The sequence below is a fragment of the Macrobrachium rosenbergii genome, chromosome 27 (genome assembly GCF_040412425.1).
Source record: "Macrobrachium rosenbergii isolate ZJJX-2024 chromosome 27, ASM4041242v1, whole genome shotgun sequence".
NCBI classification, from domain to species: domain Eukaryota; kingdom Metazoa; phylum Arthropoda; class Malacostraca; order Decapoda; family Palaemonidae; genus Macrobrachium; species Macrobrachium rosenbergii.
Genome location: NC_089767.1, coordinates 3,757,006 through 3,779,947, shown reverse-complemented (window position 1 = coordinate 3,779,947; position 22,942 = coordinate 3,757,006). Strand labels below are relative to the sequence as shown.

At 39.5% G+C, this 22,942-nt stretch overlaps 1 protein-coding gene across 1 annotated transcript in view; it reads right to left on the bottom strand.

Moving 5' to 3' along the window:
• LOC136853357 (serine-rich adhesin for platelets-like) overlaps nt 1-22,942 on the bottom strand; it is a 168,721-nt gene that overhangs the window by 23,401 nt on the left and 122,378 nt on the right. The window contains exon 2 of the mRNA XM_067128734.1: nt 22,526-22,934. The gene's annotated coding sequence lies outside the window, so the exon portion shown is untranslated. The remainder of the gene's footprint in view (nt 1-22,525; nt 22,935-22,942) is intronic.

Sequence of the window (22,942 nt, the reverse complement as noted above, 5' to 3'; positions counted from 1 at the left end):
ACGGTTTCTCCCGCCACTGACTTCGATTTTTGACAACCAATACTCAGCAGAGGCAATAAGGTCTCTGGCTCATTTGAATACGGGCCTTGTCATGGGAGGGAGAAATGCTTCCACTGATACTAACCCCCTACCCCCTTCCTCCTGGTTCCCCTCCCCCTCAACCCCTCAGATGTAGTGCTTTGGTTCCTTGTGTCTTTGTTGTTTTTGGTGATTATGTAAATGACGGGCATGAGGCAGGCAGTTGTCATTGCTGGTAAATTCTATTGTTGGATTTTTTGTATCCAGTTTGTAGCTGGTTCCTAAGTTCTTGTTTCTGTTGTTTTTGTTTTAGATGTGATTCCTAAACTTTTATTTAGTTGTTTTCTTTGTTGTTTATTATTTAGAGAGTTGTCATCGCTACTACCGTTTCGTTATGCTGTTAGGCAGTGGTCATATTTTGTTAGGTTGCAATATTGGATGAATTCCTAAACATGGTCTCGTAGTTATGCATATTGCCGTTTTTGCTATGTTTGTGTAGATATTTGGTGTCACTGTGAGTTCATTTATTTAATTTCTAATCTGGTTAATGAAACTCTTCTTCCTGTGTTTCACTTTACTTCCTCCTAATTCTTCCTGATCTTCTTCTTCTTCTTCTTTTAACGTGCTTTTATTCCCATGAACACCAAAATATTTTTTGGAAGCTTGAATTTCAAGTCAGTGGCCCCTTTGGTGGGCTTGTTCCATATGAACAAGTTTCATCTACTGAATAATAATAATAATAATAATAATAATAATAATAACAATAATAATAATAATAATAATGACAACTGTATAAATTCATAGGTATTTCGATAGTGCCATGAGCATTGTCATTTCTTTTTTGAATTTGTTAGCTTTTCTTCTCCTCACCTCTTCCTCCTCCTCCTCCTTTTCTCCTCCTCCTCCTCCTCCTCCTCCTCCTCCTCCCCTCACCCTTCTTCCTGCCATGCTGAGAGAATCTGAAGGTGTTTCTGGTGGAGGTAGGCAGCGCCAACCTCAGTGGTTTGACCTCTTTGACGTGTGGTTGACCCCAGGGTCAAGGGCCACCTACACCTCAACACAACCCCATCCCCTTCCCCCCTCCTCTCTCTCTCTCTCTCTCTCTCTCTCTCTCTCTCTCTCTCTCTCTCTCTCTCTCTCTCTCTCTCTCTCATTTCTTGCAAGTCGTTAAGTGTCTTCTCGTAAGAGGAGGTGACTTCAATATCAAAAAGTCAAATGCTATAACTTCAAGGTTTAAACGTATTTTGGGAACAGATTTAATGGAGATAGTAATGATGAAGAGCATTATTATTATTATATTGTTGTTAAACCACAAGAACCTCTTGACTTATTGACTTTCTCCCTCTTGCTTAAGAATGGGAAATTATATGAATAAACTCACACATTTCCAGGTGGGATTCGAACCCGCTCATCGCGGGGCTGCCGTCACAGCTTCACGCGAACCAAAAATTAGTGGTTTCGAATTCCACCTTGAAAGGTAGTAAGTGCTTTTTCATACATGACACATTTTTTTAATACATTTCCCAGTAGGATACATTGCTCCAGAAGTCAGCTTATCGAAAAATCTGGAAGGAAGGTGTTGAGGTAATTGTGGCTTGATATCACGCGAATGTCACCAGTCAGTTCTGTTATTGCTACTGCGATCAACCTTTATTAGGCTGCAATATCTAGCGTTTAATTATTCTTTATTGTGTGTAACTGAATGACGAAAATACGGAACGTGATGAATATATAAATAAAGACAAAATTTCACGAAGGAAAGAGACAACTGGAGTGCTGCGAGGCCTTTCGACTGCCCTCCCTTACTTAGCTAAGTAAAGGACGACAGTCGAAAGGCCTCGCAGCGCTCCAGTGTTTTTCTTTCCTTCGTGGATTTTGTCTTTATTCTTTATTGTCATTATGTCTACAGAATACTACTTTAAAGTACCTACATAATGCGTGACTTTTTCAGATATAATTCTTACCATTTAAAAATTTTTTTATAATTTTTTACAGTATATGAGTGGCCTTCTAAGCAAGGAAATCTTCTTAGGCGATAAGGATGTTTGCTGCCAACCTCCCGAGGGCGTTTTTCTCTTCAGCCTGAAGGTGCAGCTGTTGCTTCTTCCCTTATTGTTTAAGGAAGTAATTCTCTTTAAGCCTTCTTTTATGCAGTTTAATCAGCATGAGACGGAAGCCTTTATCGAAAGGATGACGGAGGACGGGATGTTTTGTAGAAGCAAAGGGAAAATTTTTGATGATTGATTTCTTGGGGCAGTCGGTTCATTTATCTCCCCCTGGTCATCCCTCTACCTAATTTTATGGAATAAAAAAAAAAAAAGGATGCTCTCTGTCTCCCTCTCTCTCTCTGGGTACCAAGTATCTCCCTGCTAGGTCCCTTAAACGCCTTCTTCCACATTTATTTAAAATCCGAATTGGTGAAAAAAGAGCGTCCGATGATAATTACCGACGCAACTTCCTAGGGAGGTTTTGTAAGTTGACCCTAATAATGTCACTATTAGATGTACTTCCTTCTGCGAAATCACTTCCCCACATTTAGCCTTGAGGCTCATTTCAGTCCTCATTAAAGTCCTCAATTACCTCCTCTACATCTCTCGTCGGCCTCTGTCTTGTAAAATGTGTCGAAGCTTTTGTATGGGTTGCGAAATGACGTCGGAACTCGTCCCCTCTCCTGATCCTCTTCTTTCTCGTGCTGATTCTCAAATGCCCGCCGATTGTCTTGCCAGTTCCTCATGGTATTCATTCTTATTTTCGGTCGTTTTTGTTGTTTTTCTGAAATCTGCTTTTAGTGTTTCGTAATATTTCTTGTCTTCTTCCATAACATATCATTCTTGCCACTTTCATTTAGCTCCTCTGTCTCATCTGCTCCTTTCCTTCTGCTGTAACCCCTCCCCCACCCCCTCAACCATCCCCTTTCCCAACCTCTCCACCTTTCTGGGGTCTTTCAGGCCCTCCTCCACATTCCCAGGCCTTTCTTTCCCTCCTCCCCCACCTCCCCTCCTCCTCCCCTCCCCCTCCTCCTCCTCCGCGACTACATCAGTCAAGGGTAATTATAAACAACCGAACAACTTCATTCTGAGTCTCCAGCGGCAGCCCCGGGAGTTTCTACTTAACCGCTGATGAGAAAGTTCCGCCATTTTGGATCATTCACTGACTCACTCCCCCTCCTCCTCCTCCTCCTCCAAACAGAAGCATTTAAATAATGACCTGTGTGTGTGTGTGTGTGTGTGTGTCACGCGCACATGCTTGCTTCATTTTTCTCCAAGGTATCTGCTCTTCATTCATTCTCTCTCTCTCTCTCTCTCTCTCTCTCTCTCTCTCTCTCTCTCTCTCTCTCTCTTGTATGTGTTCCTTCCAGAAGGCATTCAGCTTGACTCAGTTAATCAGATGATATTATCTTCCTGGCGTTCTCTTCCGCTGTTGCTTCTAACCACCGCCTCCTCTCGTCCCATCTTATTATAATTTCCGCCATACTTGACGAGGAGGACCATACGATACTCAAAGGCCCAATCGGAGCAGCAGCAGTCTCGAACTTTCTCCGTGCGTTTGCGGCTGACGGTATAACGTCTCATTTTCATTAGCGATTTTTCCCTGGTTTCGAAACGACCGTCACGTGGACGGAGGAATCCATTCAATGACTGCGCTTTCGTCTCTTTATTTTTTAGTCGTCTGTAGAATGAAACTGTTGCGCTGGCTTTCTCTGCCCGTCAGCACTTTTTATGTCCTTACTTTTTCTGTCCGCACTCAGGTCTTAAAAACTACTGAGGCTAGAGGGTTGCAAATTGGTATGTTGATCATCCACCCTCCAGTCATCAAACATACCAAATTACAGCCCTCTAGCCTCAATAGTTTTTATTTTATTTAAGGTCAAAGTTAGCTATGGTCGTGCTTCTGGCAGCGATATAGGTTAGGCCACCACCGGGCCGTAGTTAAAGTATTATGGGCCGTGGCTCATACAGCATTATACCAAGATCACCGAAAGATAGATCTACTTTCGGTGGCCTTGACTATGCGCTGTACAGAAAACTCGATTGCGCCGAAGAAACATGCGCAATTTTTACCTGTTTTTTTTTTTTTTTTTTTTTGTATCAGTCTTGCGATGATTGTACTATACTTTCCACAGGAACAGCTCACATTTTGCAATCCTGCTTTCGATAGCTGTAGTCGTGTTAATTGATTGCTGTGATGGCTTGTTTATTTTTGTAGTAAACCCGCAGCATTTAGCCACGAGACTTTAATATTTGTTTTTAATTAGATTGCTTCGCTTTCTGTTTATACAGATCATTATATTGTGAATCTCTTTTTGTGTTATAAAATGGGCACTTTTAGTTTACCTGGCGAAGATTTCAAAAGCCAGGTTTTTGAAAATTGATGTTCATTTGAATCTTCCTCTTATGTATGTAATTACAGGAACAAGCTTTTCTACTTGTTTTTCAGTTGAATCTTCCTCTTATCTATATATGTAATTATAGGACCAAGCTTTTTCTGCTTGTTGATTAATTGAATCTTCCTCTTATCTATGTAATATAGGACCAAGCTTTTTCTACTTGTTCAATTGCATCTTCCTCTGGTCTATGTAATATAGGACCAAGCTTTTTGTACTTGTTGTTCAATTGAAGCTTCCTCGTTTCTGTGGAATTACAGTATCAAGCTTTTTCTTCTCGATTTTTCCCTGTATAGAAAGTACCTGTATGACCTTGTGTGGTGAGCATGACAATATCATCATCATTATCATAAGTATCTTCGTCACCATTCTGTGGAGGTCTTCCTTAGCTTAGCATATTGAATTGTGTCAAACCAACATTACAAACCTAAGTATAAATATGCCTAATTATATGGCCTCAAGAAGTAATCTTTATCATCAGTTGTTACCTCATCTTAATCATCATCATTATCTAGTATTTTTCCTAAGGGGGTTAGTGCTATCAGTGCACCTCATGTGATGCACTGTAGGCATTACTAAGCAGCATACCTTCGGCCCTTAGCTGCACCCACTTTATAGCCTTGCACTCTACCTTCATTCCCGCTTGCTTCCTTCAATCTTGCTAACTGTTACTTCTCAGCGCAACTGTGACATAGAATTCTGGCCAAAAGGTCAAGTGCTGGGACCTAAGAGGTCATTCAGCGCTGAAATGGAAATTGACAGTAAAAGGTCTGAAAGGCGTAACAGGAGGAAAACCTCAAAGCAGTTGCACTATGAATCAATTGTTAGGAGAGGGTGGAAAGTAAGATGGAAGAAAGAGAATATGAATGGAGACACAGTAAAAGAAACGAAAGGGGTTGCAGCTAGGGGCCTAAGGAAGGGACACTGCAAAGAACCTTAAGCGATGCCTACAGTGCTCCGCATGAGGTGCACTGACGGCACTGCCCTCCTGCGGGAAGTTCTACTTTTAGATCCTTGTATTTCATCCCATTCATTTTCTGGATCTCTTCATCTTGCTGTCCAACCACTCCAGCGCTCTCTGGTCACCGTCTTAAGCGCTGATTGGCCGAATCAGTCGGTATCTGTTTGTTCATGACTTTTTTTATCTATTTCCATTTCGCACAAATCAGTTCCACTAACTCGATACGAGTGTTTTTACAGATCTTTATTTGGTAGTGTTTGTGCGCAGGCGCAGTATTATTAACCCGGTACGTATCCACCTTTGTCAAAGTCCAGAGTAAACTCTTGCTAAGCAAAGTAGACGGCCGCATGAAGATATCGTTTATTAATACAATTTGTCGACCACACAACATAGAAGTGAGTGTATATAATACTTAGATCCCCGAGGGGCTAGTTCTAAACACGGCGTCCCGAGGAGCTTGCGCCGTGTTTAGTACTAGCACCTCGGAGTGAGTGGATACATATCGGGTAATACCCGCAGCTTCAACTCGTTACTAATACCTGGTTTGAAGTCATTTTGCCAAGAATCTATGATTCTGAGAATCAAGTAATTACTCATAATTACTCAGCTTTCTCTCTCTCTCTCTCTCTCTCTCTCTCTCTCTCTCTCTCTCTCTCTCTCTCTCTCTCTCTCTCTCTGCAAAAGCATCCACACTGAGTTGGGCTCTGAAGACAAAAGTAGAAAGTCTATTTATTCTTTACTATCCCAATACTGTTTTTTTTTTTTTTGCAAATTCATCAGTTTATATTATTTTGACTTCTTTGCTTGGATAACTTTGAAAATCTTGAAAACAGAGCTTCTAAATAGGCAAAACAATAAGGCCTGTGGTGTTGCAGACCCGTAGCATGGAGCAAAAATAATTATCTCGTATGGCCAGCGAATACCATGGGTCGTTTTTTTTTTTTTTTTATTTCAACATTGCTCGAGTTGAGCTTTAGCATACTTGGTTCATGAGAAGCCCATGTGTCCAATTTTTAGATTACATACAGTATTTCATTTCGTAGGGAGGGTAGTCCCGTCAGTGTACCATATGCGGTGCAATGTAGGCATTATAAGGTTATTCGAAGCGTCCCTTTGGTCCATAGCTACAACCCCTTCCATTCCTTTTACTGAATCTCCGTTCATATTCTCTTTCTTCCATCTGACTTTCCACCCTCCTGACAATTGATTCAGTGCAACTGCGAGGTTTTCCTCCTGTTACACCTTGCAAGCCTTTTTACTGTCAGTTCCGTTTCAGCGCTGAATGACCCCACAGGTCCCGGCGCTTGGCCATTGGCTTAAATGCTATATTCTATCTGTCTATATTTCACGAGTAAAAGCTGTAATTCCGCCGAGATTAGCTGAGACTCTTCTGGAATATCTGCTTCATTCAATGTCAGTACGAAATGTGTGAGGATTAATGAGCATTATTTCACAAATCTTGTAATGGTTTGGAGACTAAAGGTGCTCCCACACTACAGTAAAGCTGCCCTGAATTGGAAAACTGCAGCATCAGCAAAATTTTCGAAATTGAGACATGCCACCTATTGGGCTCGTGAAACACTAATACACAAGTTACTGCAGTTTCAGAGTGATTCTTCAATGCTTTATTTAGGGGGTCCCATTTGCAGTATCTGCAAAATCAGTAGTAAGGCCAGGGAAAGCTGCAGTATCCACCATTTTTCAAGTTTTGTATTTTTGCAGATACTGCAGTCTTCCATTTTAGGGCAGCAAAGCATGTCGTGAGCACACGGCGTCAACTTATGTCCGACTTATCTCAAACAGGTTGAAAACAAGTCAGCGACCGTAAGTGGAGAACGACCTTTGGCAAATATTGAATGATCGTATGAAGCACTGGTAAAAACCATCAGGAAATCATTAACCTCTATTCAGCCTGGTTGCAATGTCTAGGCGATAAGATAGATGCGAGTTTATGATATGCATACCTGTGGTGTGGATGCTTTGTGAGTATGCAAAGTCCCACTCCATAAGCAGGGTTGAATGAATTAGGAGACACTGAAGAATCTAGACTGTTCTACTCAAAGGAAGTAACTAGAAACTGGCTTAAAAGATTGATTAACCTCGTTGGTGTCTGGGTTCTTAGCTGCCGAATCTGTTGGGGGGGCCACGTACTCTGTGAAATGTCTGTTATTATTATTATTATTATTATTATTATTATTATTATTATTATTATTATTATTATTATTGATGAAGAAATCCACACTGATATCAGGGTAGATATATATATATATATATATATATATATATATATATATATATATATATATATATATATATATATATATATATATATATATATATATATATATATATATACATATATATACACATACATATATATATATATACACATACATACACATATATATACACACATACATACATACATAAAATGAGAGCTTTTGAGAACCTGCTCGATTCTCCGTCTCAATCGTATTATTATTATTATTATTATTATTATTATTATTATTATTTGCGACTGGGTTACAAGCAGACTTCGTAATTGCGATGTTGATAAACACTTAACAGCAGTAAGGAAGTTCACCAGCGGTTTGGCAACCACAGGGCAGTTCTTACGTAATAGTGGATGGCAGCCAAAACAGGATTTTTTTTTCTATTTGAGAGCAGGTAAATGAGTAACCTTTAAATGGGTGACAAGCAGCGTATGTATGTTTAAACAGTGGATGGTAGCTGATTTGAACAGACAATTACTACGGTGATGGTACGTATTTAGAGGTAGTGAGTGGCAAGGAAAAATAGATTTTTAGTTTTCTGAAAAGAAAACTATTGTGCCGGCTTTGTCTGTCCGTCCGCACTTTTCATTGTCCGTCCTCAGATCTTAAAAACTACTGAGGCTAGAGGGCTGCAAATTTGTATGTTGATCATCCACCCTCCAATCATCAAACATACCAAATTGGAGCCCTCTAGCCTCAATAGTTTTTATTTTATTAAAGGTTGAAGTTAGCTATAATCGTGCTACTGGCAACCCAACAAGCACAGGCCACCACGGCCGGCTGAGAGTTTCATGGGCCGCGGCTCATACAGCATTATACCGAGACCACCGAAGGATAGATCTATTTTGCGGTGGCCTTGATTATCCGCTGTACAGAAGATTCAACTGCGCCGAAGAAACTTGGGCGCATTTTTTTGCTTTTTTTTCTTCCATCCACTATTTTAACAGTTTTGATGATCGTGTAATAAAAATGAAACAGAAGAGTTTCGACTTAATGATAAAATAGTATCTATCAGTGATTCAGATTTTTACGCATAAAATTCTTGCTTTCTAACAGTCAGTGGAACAAGTCAAATAGTACTAAGTGTTTACAGGTGATTAGCCTGTTTGTTATAAACGTGTGATTGGACCGTGAACAAATGTACACAGAAGACGAAACAGTTGTTATTATTATTATTATTATTATTATTATTATTATTATTATTAGAAGATAAACCTCTGTTCATATGGAACAAGCCTACTGGGGCCACTGACTTGAAATTCGTAAACAAATAGAAAATTGGCTTCTTTGAAATCATTTCAGATATGCAAGTCACAATCTAGTTTCCAAAATACCTTATTATCAACTTTATCGCCATATTGTTTTATTTGAATTCATCGCTCTAGAAACATGTTAAGCGCCACTCCCAACAATTCAGGTTCAAACGGGGGTTCCTTCCACAATCATTCGAGAAAAATGTGGTATAAAGGATAATGTTATGCGCTCCCTCCATTACAGCCGAAAATGCACCGCGTTTCTGGAGACGCATTATGAGAAATTTCACTTCATCGAGAATAATGGTATAAGCCATGCAGCCGGCGAGCCAGTTCATGCGACATGTTTCAGGAGAGCCGTCATAAGGGTAAGCTATTATCGAGACTAGTACTATAGCCCGAGCCAGCCAATCAGCGCTTTTGTTATTGTCACGTTAGGGCCAATCAGAGCTCGGACCATTCAGTGATCGTTGAACACAAGTGATTGCTTTTATCGCTGGTAGTTTGGGTGTCATTATTCATCGAGAAATAAAATTACCGCTGTTATGAGTTTAGACAACGTAGATTCTATGGAAGTGTGTGATGTGGCAGCGCCGTCTATAAATAATGTGAAAAAAAACATGGGGGTAAAATCTCTCAAGTGTCGGTGGCATCTACGGCAAAGGTACAACTAGCTAATTATATAGATGATGTTTGTGGTCAAGTGATGGTGATATCTCTGCTTACGAGCGTTCTCTGATAATAAACCATGGTGACAGTGTTGTTTCTGCGTAAGGTGGTGTCATAATAGGTTAAGGTAGAGGAAAGCAGTGATATTAAGGAAAGGAAAGGATAAAGGGAGGGCTAACGGTTTGGAAAGAAAGGGAAAGAGATATCATTATTATTATTATGAATAAAGTGACAGTGACGCAATAAATGGCGAGTGGGTGCATCCCTATAACAGTGATAGTGTTACAGCATGTGATGATCAGTCCCCCTGTGCCTTTAGTAACCCCATAAGAGTGTGCAATGTTCCCTTCCTCGTCAGTTTTGGAGCCTGGTTCGCTGGTATAGTGGTTAGTGTCGTGGCATGCCACTCAGATGTCGCGGGGCGTTCGCATCTCCCACAGGGCGATGAAAAATCCCTGGCTCTGTATCGTTGTTCAGTTACTGCCGCAGTGTGGGGGGGTCTGCTGCGGTGGGAGGTTGAAACCAACATTCTTTGGAAGCTTCAGTTTTCAAGTCAGTGGCCCCTTTTGTGTGCTTCTTCCATGTGAATAGGTTTCAGCTACTGAAATAATAATAATAATAATAAAAGGCTCCCAACCTGTTGACCCTGGTGAGGCTGAACACCCGGTACAATATCGAAAGACCTTGGCCTGTCCCACCAGAGCTTTGGTAATAAGACTGGTACAGTACTTTGTCACCCTGCAAGAACAAGTGATTTTCCGAGAGTAAGGAACGAAGCAGTTATTGTGATCTTCAAGGCATACTGGTCACTGAGGGGCTACAACTTGCATACTGCATACCTCCAAAGAAATATTCGCATGGACCCCCGACAGCGGGAGTGATGTAAGGCCGAAGAAAGCAAGCATAAGTGGACATTGAGCCACCCTGTCACGTTCAAGGGTAAGGAAACAACATTCTACACGGCTGCCTTCCTCTCCGTTCATGCCGTAATCGCTGTGAACAGCCAAGTTGCTAAGGAAAAATTGTCAGAGTGGAGTGAGGAACAACAATAAAAGACCTGAGGGGCACGAACCCCAAGGCCAGGAAAATGACGGGGGCTGTTTTTGAGCGTGTCCCTGAACACATACAGCTTCTGCCAATTTATTCCAGTCACTGAATGAGTAAACACAACCCCGGAATGGGTAGAATCTCACCTCAGCATCAGGGCACTGTACGGAAAATACATTGATTGGATGGTGCCAGCCAGATTGATGTTGACATAGTGAACCGAGATTTCCAGGCACAGTTGCCTTATCGGTTGTCGTTCTGTGAAGAAGGACGCCAGCAATACTGACGAGCGGCTCACGAAGGTTCTTGGAGTAGGTGTCCTTCACCTTGAACAAGAACGAAGTCCACAGGGAAAAAATATCAGTGGCTTCCAATGCCAAGCGGACTGCCAAATAGTGACGATTACCGGGTCTGTGTTACCGTGGACTTAGAGAAGCCAATGGCGTGTCCTCGTCTTTCTGACAGTTCAGCGTACTGCAGACACAAATTGTTGCCTCCCTCAAGTCTTTGTTGATGCCCCTGTCTGTTTATAAATCACTGCAAGTGGCTACCTTACTGGGATAATAAACAAGACAAGAACTTTTCACATTTTGGTGAGTAAAACAGTTTTGCCATTACCTATGCCTTTTTCTGCTAGTAATGATTATTTTTCATGCGTTGATCACCATTATCTACATCATTAATCATTTGTTAGGATTGTAATTAACATACTTCATGTTTATTAACTATGTGTACCTATGTAAATTTTTTGTAAATTTGTATAATTTTTGAATTTTTTACATTAACCACTATCATTTCCATCATTTATCACTGTTCCCAGGTTTGTTGGCTTATTATTAGCATACTCGATATTCCGTAGTATTTATTAAATAATTGTGACATCAATTGTTTTTGAAAATTTTAATGCATTCATCTCTATTATCTTGATCGTTATTCGTTGTTCAGGGTTTATTAGGATTATGATTAATGTACTCTATGGCAGGTTTATTACTGTTTATTGCTGTTTATTAAGTATATGTGAAAGTATTTTTAAAAATATTTTGGAAATTAAAAAAACATGAAAATTTTTTTATTATTATTATTACCACACACAACAGTGTAGAAATATTTAAGGTAGCAATGCCAACACGCTGTGTAATTAAAGTCCACAATTATATAGTAAATATATTGGAAATAACCTGGCAGCCCCCGAACCAGCACTTCCGTGATGGGCTGTTATCCTCTCGCCCCGACCTCCATTTTTAAAAAATAAGATATGCATAAGAAAATTACCCTCGTATTTTACATTTTAACGTTAAACGGTGTTCGAGTCTTTGATAGGATACACCGTTCAGGTGTTCGAAAGTCATTGTTTATTTTACACAGTAATATATTTACTATATAATTGTGGGTTTTCATTACACAGTATATTTTACATAGTAATATATTTACTATATAGTTGTGGATTTTCATTACACAGTTTATTTTACATAATATATTTACTATATAATTGTGGATTTTCATTACACAGTATATTTTACATAGTAATATATTTACTATATAATTGTGGATTTTATTACACAGTATATTTTACATAGTAATATATTTACTATATAGTTGTGGATTTTCATTACACAGATTGTTTTTTACGAGATTGTGAATTTCTCAGCAATGCCAACAATATCTTGGGGATTACGCTCCATAAAAACATGATTAAAATATGCTAATTGAGAACTGGAGGAAAAAAAATTACAAACCCGCATATAAATGCAAATGTTTAAAAAAAAATCCTTTAAAAAATTACATAGAAATAGCTTCAGTCTAAAAAGAAAATGTAAGGTCATAGCATGATTAACGATATTAGTTGAAAGTCGCTGATCGCCAATAGCAATTTACTCAGTTTTTGAAAAATGACGCATTATTTACATTTATCCCCGTAGCGGGTTAGTGCCGTCAGTGCACCTCATGCGGTGAACAGTAGGCATTACTTAAGGTTCTTTGCAGCGTCCCTTCCTTAGGCCCCTAGCTGCAACCCCTTTAATTCATTTTACTGTACCTCCTTTCATATTCTCTTTCTTCTATCTTACTTTCCAACCTCTCTTAACAATTGATTCATAGTGCAACTGCTTTGAGGTTTTCCTCCTGTTACACCTGTCAAACCTTCTAACTGTCAATTTGCGTTTCAGCGCTGCATGACCTCATAGGTCCCACTGCTTGGCCTTCGGTCTAAGTTCTGTATTCGATTCAATTATTTATATTTATGAATACGGACTCCCAGCGACATTCCTTAATAACGAATCACCGATGAAGATGCAAAACATTATTCCCAACAAGGTCAGGACACCCGACCTTTTTTTCATGACGTTAATAATTACCTTCGACGACATTGAAATATCTTACGAAGGAAAACAAGTCTGGAGGAGGGAGGGAGGGAGGGAGGGGAGAAGGGAGGGACTAGGGATCGGTCCCTTTGGGCAAGGAGAGATGATGGTCTTCATGACCGTGAGTTGAAGGGAAAATTGGAATGAAGAAATCCCAGCTTCCTCGTTCATGCAGTTCGGCTCCCGGGCCCTAATGGGGTTGCCTTGTTAACTGTATCGGTAATGGGATAATGAGGTGGGAGTTGCTGCTTGCCGATGTTAATGTTTATAATGTACGCTTCACTCTCGGGTATGGCAAGATATGTGCCGAGGGGGGCTGTTGGCTGACGGCCTCGAGCGATCTTTGTGTATTTGTGTGTGTGTGTGTATGCGCGCGCGGGGCTGTTTATCCAGGAAAAGGCCTGACCCCCGTAGACCAACGTAAAAACAAGAAGTCACGCTGGTTTTGTATGTGTAAATATATATATATATATATATATATATATAAATGTCTTTTACTGTAATGCAACAGTGTAATTATGAAGATAAAAGGCCCACAAAACTATTTGAACGTTGCAGCCATATATTTCGAGCAGGAACACGGAAGGAAGTGTTAGAAATATATGGCTGCAACGTTCACATAGTGTTTTATGGGCCTTTATCTATCTATCTATCTATCTATCTATCTATCTATCTATCTATCTATCTATATATATATATATATATATATATATATATATATATATATATATATATATGTATATATATGTATATATATTACCGCAGGGAAAATGAAAGGCTTAGTGGAAATCCTGGCTGATTTTGTTTTTATATCTGAGACATTTTCAGACGACTGAAAAGGACTACTGGATATGTCTTCGATATACAGACGAAACCGGTCGGGATTTACATTGTGTTTCATTTCCTTGCAGGTAAAGTTGTAATATGTATATACATTATACATATACACAGTTACACACAAATATATATATATATATATATATATATGTATATATATACATTATATATATATATATATATTTTATATATGTATATATAAATATATATATATATATATATATATATATATATATATATATATATATATATATATATATATATATATATTATTTATGGAAAAAGAAGGTATTAACTAACACCACACATTAATGTTCCCTAAAGCTGAGAGAGAGAGAGAGAGAGAGAGAAAAATAAGAGGAAAAAAAAATAGGAATAAAATGTGTCGTGAACCTGACACCTCGAATGAGGTCACGTGACTCACCCATGATCGGTCCCACGTTCGCAGCGACTCGTAAAACGATCCCAAACGCTCCGGAAAAAAAAAAAAAAATAAGGCACCGCCAACAGATATCCGACGCTCATTAACCTTCGATAGTTAACTCAGCCCTCAGCAACCCGAAGTCCGTAGGAAGGTTGAGAGGTGTTCGTGGTCCGTACAGGAAGGATGATGTGCCGGGAATTATTCATTTTACTGAATATTCGTTTCGTTGGGAAGTGATACGTTTTTTCCTATTTTTTTAAGCGAGAATAATGTACGATTTCTCTTTGGGGAGAGTTTAAAATTCACTTTGGGACGATGTGATGCATGTATCTATCTATCTAACTATCTATGTGTGTATATATATATGTATATATATCAGCTCGTCCCAACGTGGATTTAAACTCTTTCTAAAGGGAATTATAAATTATATATATATATATATATATATATATATATATATATATATTATATACATTATATATATACTTAAATGCATTATTCCACACACATACATACATATATATATATACATATATATATATATATATATATATATATATATATATATATATATATATATATATATATATATATATATATATATATATATATATATATATATATATATATATATATATATAGAGAGAGAGAGAGAGAGAGAGAGAGAGAGAGAGAGAGAGAGAGAGAGAGAGAGAGAGAGATCCTAGTCCTTTAAGGGAAGATTCACTGTCTTGCATTCGCGTACGAGTTTCTTCAGCACAGAGGAATGTGGATATCCACAAGGGATGCCGGAACGTGACTTTATGTCGGAGTCTAGATTGGTTCAAGAGAGTAAATACATTTGAACTCTTTAGAAGGGAGACCGTCTGACCTCTCCCGGGGAGGGTATCCGGCCTTTATCGCAAAAGGAAATTTTGAGAATTATTTAAAATGATTATCAAGACTTATTGAATAACTGGCTCTGGTGATTTTCGGGGGAGGATCTGAAATTTAAGTCTAGATAATGTAAAGTTTGTGCACTCGTGTACTTACTGTTTTATCAAAGAGAATAAAGTTTTTATATGAAAATGATTCGTGTTCCAATCATTTTTAATTCTTTATTGCGTAAAGTCTCTCTTTCCTCACCTTCATGTTCCGATAAAGACGCATGTTGTTATTATTTGCGTGTTGCAGTTGTCTCTAATGAATTTTTCTACTGTAATTCATGCGATATGTTGATAATTAGCCTGTTGCAACGGCGTCTTTAATTCTGACGTCATACATGGCACGTGACAAGATGTACTGTTTTTTTAGTTTTCTGTAAAAGAAAACTATTATAGAGATGGCTATTTTGTCAGTCCGTCCGCGCTTTTTCTGTCCGCCCTCAGATCTTGAAAACTACTGAGGCTAGAGGGCTGCAAATTGATATGTTGATCACCCACCATTCTTCTTTCATTTCATCTGGTGAGTCCCGACAACATGAAGAGAGAGAGAGAGAGAGAGAGAGAGAGAGAGAGAGAGAGAGAGAGAGAGAGAGAGAGAGAGAGAGAGAGAGAGATCTATAGTTATTTAGGAATCCCGTTAAAATTTCGGGCAGTATAATATTTTATAAAAGGACTGTAACATTAAAGCCTTATGTTGTATATTTCACAGATAAATATGATGACTGACTGCACTATATCGTCTTTCTTATTTCATTATCCCAACGTAATGTGGAATTTTGCTTTCGTTTTTTATATCCTTATAATCAACATTCATTTGCCATATCTTATTATAATGACCTTTTCGTGATGACGTTTCACATAAATCTACCTGATGAAGAAAATCCGTTCCTTCGACGCCATATCCCTGTAGGGGGTTAGTGTCGTCAGCGCACCTCACGGGGTGCACTGTAGGCATAACTAAAGGTTCTTTGCAGCGTCCCTTCGGCCCCTAGCTGCAACCCCTTTCATTCCTTTTACTGTGCCTCCATTCACTCTCAATTTCATTTCCAGCGCTGAATGACCTCATAGGTGCCAGTGCTTGGCCTTTGGCCTAAAGTCTATATTCCATTCCATCCTTTCGACGCCATCTTTGCAATCCCTCATGGGCCAGTGGCCAATCCTACAAAACCCTCCTTCTTGATCCGTGGGAAGTATCCTTCATGTATCCTTTGCATGGGGATAATGACGAGGATGCCAACGCCTTAAGTATTATGGATGTGTTGATGAAGAATGAGAAATGGCCGAAGGGTCATCGTGGGGCCGTGGTCTCTCTCTCTCTCTCTCTCTCTCTCTCTCTCTCTCTCTCTCTCTCTCTCTCTCCACAATTTATAATTATCTATCTGTCCTTATACACGACATTTCTTTAAATTTAGTGATAACACTATCCCATTATAATGCCTCTCTCTCTCTCTCTCTCTCTCTCTCTCTCTCTCTCTCTCTCTCTCTCTCTCTCCATTCACAATTTATAATTGTCTATCTGTCCATCTAAACAACATTTCTTTGAATTTAGTTATAACACTATCCCATCATAATGCCTCTCTCTCTCTCTCTCTCTCTCTCTCTCTCTCTCTCTCTCTCTCTCTCTCTCTCTCTCTCATTCCACACATTTCTTTGAATTCGTTGGTAACAATATTCCAACCTACCACCTCTCTCTCTCTCTCTCTCTCTCTCTCTCTCTCTCTCTCTCTCTCTCTCTCTCTCTCTCTCTCTCAAGTGGATATTCTTAGACATTTAGGATGACAATGCTAAGATCCTTTGTCTCTCTCTCTCTCTCTCTCTCTCTCTCTCTCTCTCTCTCTCTCTCTCTCTCTCTCTCTCTCTCTCAAGTGGATATTCTTAGACATTTAGGATGACAATGCTAAGATCCTTTCTCTCTCTCTCTCTCTCTCTCTGTCTCTCTCTCTCTCTCTCTCTCTCTCTCTCTCTCTCTCTCTCTCTCTCTCTCAAGTGGACATTCTTAGACATTTAGGATGACAATGCTAAGATCCTCTCTCTCTCTCTCTCTCTCTCTCTCTCTCTCTCTCAAGTGGATATTCTTAGACATTTAGGATGACAATGCTAAGATCCTTCTCTCTCTCTCTCTCTCTCTCTCTCTCTCTCTCTCTCTCTCTCTCTCTCTCAAGTGGATATTCTTAGACATTTAGGATGACAATGCTAAGATCCTTTCTCTCTCTCTCTCTCTCTCTCTCTCTCTCTCTCTCTCTCTCTCTCTCTCTCTCTCTCAAGTGGATATTCTTAGACATTTAGGATGACAATGCTAAGATCCTCTCTCTCTCTCTCTCTCTCTCTCTCTCTCTCTCTCTCTCTCTCTCTCTCTCTCTCTCTCTCTCAAGTGGATATTCTTAGACATTTAGGATGACAATGCTAAGATCCTTTTCTCTCTCTCTCTCTCTCTCTCTCTCTCTCTCTCTCTCTCTCTCTCTCTCTCTCTCTCTCTCTCTCTCTCAGTGGTTTTTCGAAAGAATGGAGGTTTAGGAATCGGAAAATTATTCCAAGCTATATATATATACAGTGAGGGGACCCTGATGATTATATGGAGAAGGCACGGGACTTAGACCGGTAGAAGAAGAGGAGAAGGGCAAGGTGACCTTCCCGAAAGAAGGTGCAGTAAGAGAGAATAGCGGGAGGAGGAGGAGGAGGAGGAGGAGGAGGGAGGAGGAGGAGGAGGAGGTCCTTAGGAGGTGAAGGAGGTCGAAGGATCCTTTAGGCTCTTGGCACTGAAACCTGAATTTGTGTATTTGCTTTTCCTTCTTTTTTTTTATTTTTTTGGCTATTTTGTACATTTTTGTGTCTTTGTTTTTTCTTTATTTATTGCTAGATTTTCTCACCAGTGTTTCTTCTAAGTATTTGTTAGGGTTTTGGGTTATTTCTTACCTTAGGTGTTAATTTATTAGAAACTTTGTGCACTTTTTTAAAATCGTTCTGTGGTGTTATGAACTATATATATATATATACTTATATAAATATATCTATCTATCAATATCTCTCTTTATTATATTATATATATATATATATATATATATATATATGTATATACACATACATACATAACATATATATATACATATATATATATATATATATATATATATATATATATATATATATATATATATATATATATATATATATATATATATATATATTTGAAGATCTATATTTGAGCATCTATTTTATAATAATAGTATTATTGCTGTCATGAAAATATGATACCGATAAAGTTGTCATATGAGCCCTCTCTCTCTCTCTCTCTCTCTCTCTCTCTCTCTCTCTCTCTCTCTCTCTCTCTCTCTCTCTCTCTGCCATAAGCCGGAAAGCCTCGTAAAATCATTGAGCGGTTGTAGAAAGGAGGAACGGAATGGTCACATTACCATAAAAATCCAGTATGCTGTTTTTTGCTTAACTAGTGAACTATGTACGTGGTTGTCAGTTGAATTTCGTGGGTTGCAATTGGATGTAGGGAGAGAAAAGGGCGGGGATTCAGCGTAACCGACATGAGTAATCTGCTACTCTGTCAAAATATATAATATCTAGTTATTAAGAAAGACAAGGTTCCACCCAAGTAATCCCTATTACACTGATGAGATATAAGATTCTCTCTCTCTCTCTCTCTCTCTCTCTCTCTCTCTCTCTCTCTCTCTCTCTCTCTCTCTCTCTCTCTCTACACACACAGTTTTTTATGGGTAATGTATTTAAGTGTACAGGAATAAACGAATCCACTTCGCAAACCAGATTTGCAACACACAAGATTCTATCTGACACTTTGCGTATAAGTCCATTTCCCACAGAAGTCCTCAGCTCCGTGTTCATTATATTCTCTCGTTTAATCCCCAGTAAAACAGGTTAGGTTACTAAAGTTAGATCGGGCTGCAGCAGTCAAGGTCAAAGACATCCAGAAGAGAGACGGCTGAAAGCGAAACAAGAGACGGTGTCATAAAGCGCCTGACATAGAATTAATAAGCATATAGAAATAAGACATTTTCTCAGTGGGTTTGGTAGAGGGTCTTCCCAAAAGTGCAGTAATTACAAACTTAAACAAGTCAAAAATGCGCCGAAGTTTCTTAACGCAATCAAGTTTTCTGTCCAGCGCATAATCAAGGCCACCGAAAATAGATCTATCATTCGATGGCCTCGGTATAATGCTGTATGAGCTGCGGTCCATGAAACTTTAGCCACGGCGCGGTGGTGGCCTGTCCTATATCGTTGCCAGACGAACGAGTATTACTAACTTTAACCTTAAATAAGATCAAAACTACTGAGGCTAGAGGGCTGCAATTTGGTATGTTTGATGGTTGGAGGGTGGATGGTCAACATGCCAATTTGCAGCCCTCTAGCCTCAATAGTTTTTAAGATCTGAGGATAGACAAAGCCGGCACAATAATTTTCTTTTCAGAAAACTAAAACATGATACTTGTTATTAATCGCCCAAAATTTCATTTGCATGGGAATCACACACCAATGGTTCCCTTAGGGAAGTAGTGCCGTCAGTGCACCTCACGTGGTGCACTGTAGGCTTTACGAAAGGGCGTTTGCAGCATCCCCCCTTCGGCCCCTGGCTGCAACCACGCTTTAGCATTTAACTTTACCTCTGTTCCAGCTTCCCCTCTTCAGCCATGCTTTCCAACCTCTCTAACTTTTAGTTTTTAGTGCCGCTGTGGTGGTTTCTCTCAGCTCCACTTTTGGATCCCTGTGCTTCAACTCTTTTATTTTCGAATTCTCTCTATCTTGCTGTCCAACCACTCCAACTCCCCCTTCTCATTATCTTAGGCTCTAAATGGCCGAATAGAATTAAGCTCTAAATGGCTGAACAGAATATAGAATAGAGGAGGATATAGAATTTAGGCCAAAGACCAAGCGCTGGGACCTACGAGGTCATTCAGCGCTGAAAGGGAAATTGAGAGTAGGAGGTTTGAAAGGTGTAACAGGAGGAAAACCTCGCAGTGGCACTAGAAAACAGTTGTTAGGAGAGGGTGGATTGTCAGATGGAATAAAAAAAAATAAACGGAGGTGCAATAAGAGGAATGAGAGAGGTTGCAACTAGGGGCCGAAGGGACGCTGCAAAGACCCTTGAGTAATGCCTACAGTGCACCACGTGAGGTGCACTGACGTCTCTACCCCTTCCGCGCTAAATGGCCGAAAGTGCCCCGGCGCATGGCTTCACAGCTTAAATTTCACAAACCTAAACTAACCTGACATTCTATTCAAAATATATGAAATCAGTGGTCTTTCTCAGATGAAGAGAAATATGGCGACACCATAAACATCCACAGCAAAAACAAGAAAACAAAAAGACAAAACTGACAGAGAAGAACATAAACACTGGATTTTCGACCGCGCAAGAGTCCCCCAGATTAAATCCCAGCCGCTCTAAAAACTGGCCGCCCGACCAAGGTCACCCGAATGTAGGACACCCGTTTAATTATGCGTCGCTGTGTCCTGGTCTTCCCTCGGGGTCGGTGTGTGAGGAGTCGTCAGTCAGTTCCTGCATTTGTTTGTTTGTTTTGGTCGTGGGCGGAAGGTTTTGGGGGGGAGGGGGAAGTGTTGATGGGGATTTAGAAGGCCGTGGAATGCAAAACCTTGAGTTACCAGACTTTTTTTACATATATATAAATAAAAGTGAAAGTGGTGTTTTGAGTCTGAAAATAATCAGTACGAGTTAAGTAAAGAGGTGATTATTCCACTTGTGGCATTGTTTGTCTCTAAAAAGCGCTCATAAATGTGTATGTAAGGTTTTACGCATAATATGTAGGCTACAATTCACTGTTGATTGGCATATAAGCCAAAAGGAACCAATTCAAAATAACCACTAAGCTATCATAAATTTAAACGTAATTATTACAGTTCTCAGATTGGCGCTCGAGCACCTGGAAGTAAAAAAAATAGACAAGTTTACAGGTTATCCTTTGCCTTGACCCCATTTTTTTTATAATAAGTGCAACAAATTTTTTAGTAAATGAAACTAATTTTTAAATAAGTGAAACTAATTTTCTAAAAAATGAAACTAATTTTCATATATACATATGAGTTTAACATTCGAGAAGCATGTTGCGTGCCAGATCCAACGAATTCAGGTTAGAACTGGGTAACTTTTCTCAAACGTAAGAGAGAAAAAAATGTTCCATTCCATAAGGAATAATGTTATGCTCTGCCTCCATTGTTGTTGACATTCTGTTCGAATACAAGCGTTTTTTTTTTGCCTAACGCGAATATCTGTGCACCGTGTTTCTAGAGATGCATTCTGAAGAATTTTCGTCATCGAGAATAATGTTACGAGCAGCGTGGTGATTCATCCAAATAAGAACATGGCTTTTGGGATAGCAGCCTTTATAAGGATTTTCCGTCTGTTGAGAAACATTACGGTCCGAGCGGCGGGCCAGCCAATCGGCGCTTTTGTTTCTGTCTCGTGAGAGCTGATCATTTTAATGAATATTCCGTAAATAAGCAACTTTTTGAGCTGTCAACCTGGGCATTATTAATCATCGAGCTATGATTAGATCCTGTGAGTTGGTGGCAAAGGCGCAGTTATATTGGATGATGTCCCTTTTCAGATGATGGCGAACTCGTTACCTTCAGTGGCAGGAAACAACAGTCTGCAAGACTGCCTTCCTCCCTATTCCTAAAGTAACTGCTGTGAGGAACCAAGTTGCTCTGGAAAAGAGAGGAACAACAATAGAGGACGTGAGGACACGAACCTCAACACCAGGAAAACAACAAGGGCTGTTTTAGAGTGATTCCCCGAACACACAGAACTTGCTAAGCTACTGCGCTTGGAAGCACGCCCTGAACCGGCAGTATTTGGAGTCTCACCTCAGCATTTGGGCACTGTATGAAAGATGGCTCGATTGAAAGGATGTCTGGCAGCCTGATGTCGCCGTGAGTGGTTGAAATGTTACGGCTAATATATATATATATATATATATATATATATATATATATATATATATATATATATATATATATATATATATATATATATATATATATATATATATATATATATATGTATATATATATATATACATATATATATATAAATATATTATATGTATATATATACATATATAATATATATGAAAAAATTCAATCCTACTTTGTATACGTGCAGGCGATACGTAATGAATACTTGATTACTGATTCTGACTGCAACTGACGTTCTTACGCAAACATCATGAAAGTTATAAGCATGCAGAGATTTTACATAGAAACAATGAGATGAAAGTCACCCAGAAAACAAACTCTAACACCCAGGAAATTACCAACGTAAGAGTTTATCTAATAGAGAGGACAGCTCCCCACCCTGTTCACCCTCCAGCCATTTCAAAAACACGGACACTCACCTTTCAGTATCTGCTTGATTCGTCCACCTTCGGAGGCCTGGCGAGATAAGGGAGAAGATATTGCGAAAAGGTGGGCGTGCCGACCGTTTCAGGAAGCTCGTGGGAGGACTGAGGCGACGCGCAACGGGAGAAAGAAGAAGAAGCAAGATGAGGAAGAGGAACCAGGAAGAAAAGAGGAAGGGGAGTTGATCGAAGGAAGAGTAATTTCAGTCAGAGGAAAGTGGGTGATGCAGGGGCTGTAAGTTAAGAGGAAGTTTGCACGTCGAAAGCGGCGTTCCTTTATCCTCCTGAGGGCGGTATCGTCAGGGCACCCTGGAGGATGAGTCAGTGGAGGTCCTCCTCTTCTGTGCTAAGACTCGGAGTCCAATCCGAGCCCCTCAAGTATTAGGGAGGCATCTTGAGAGATCGGCTGAAAAG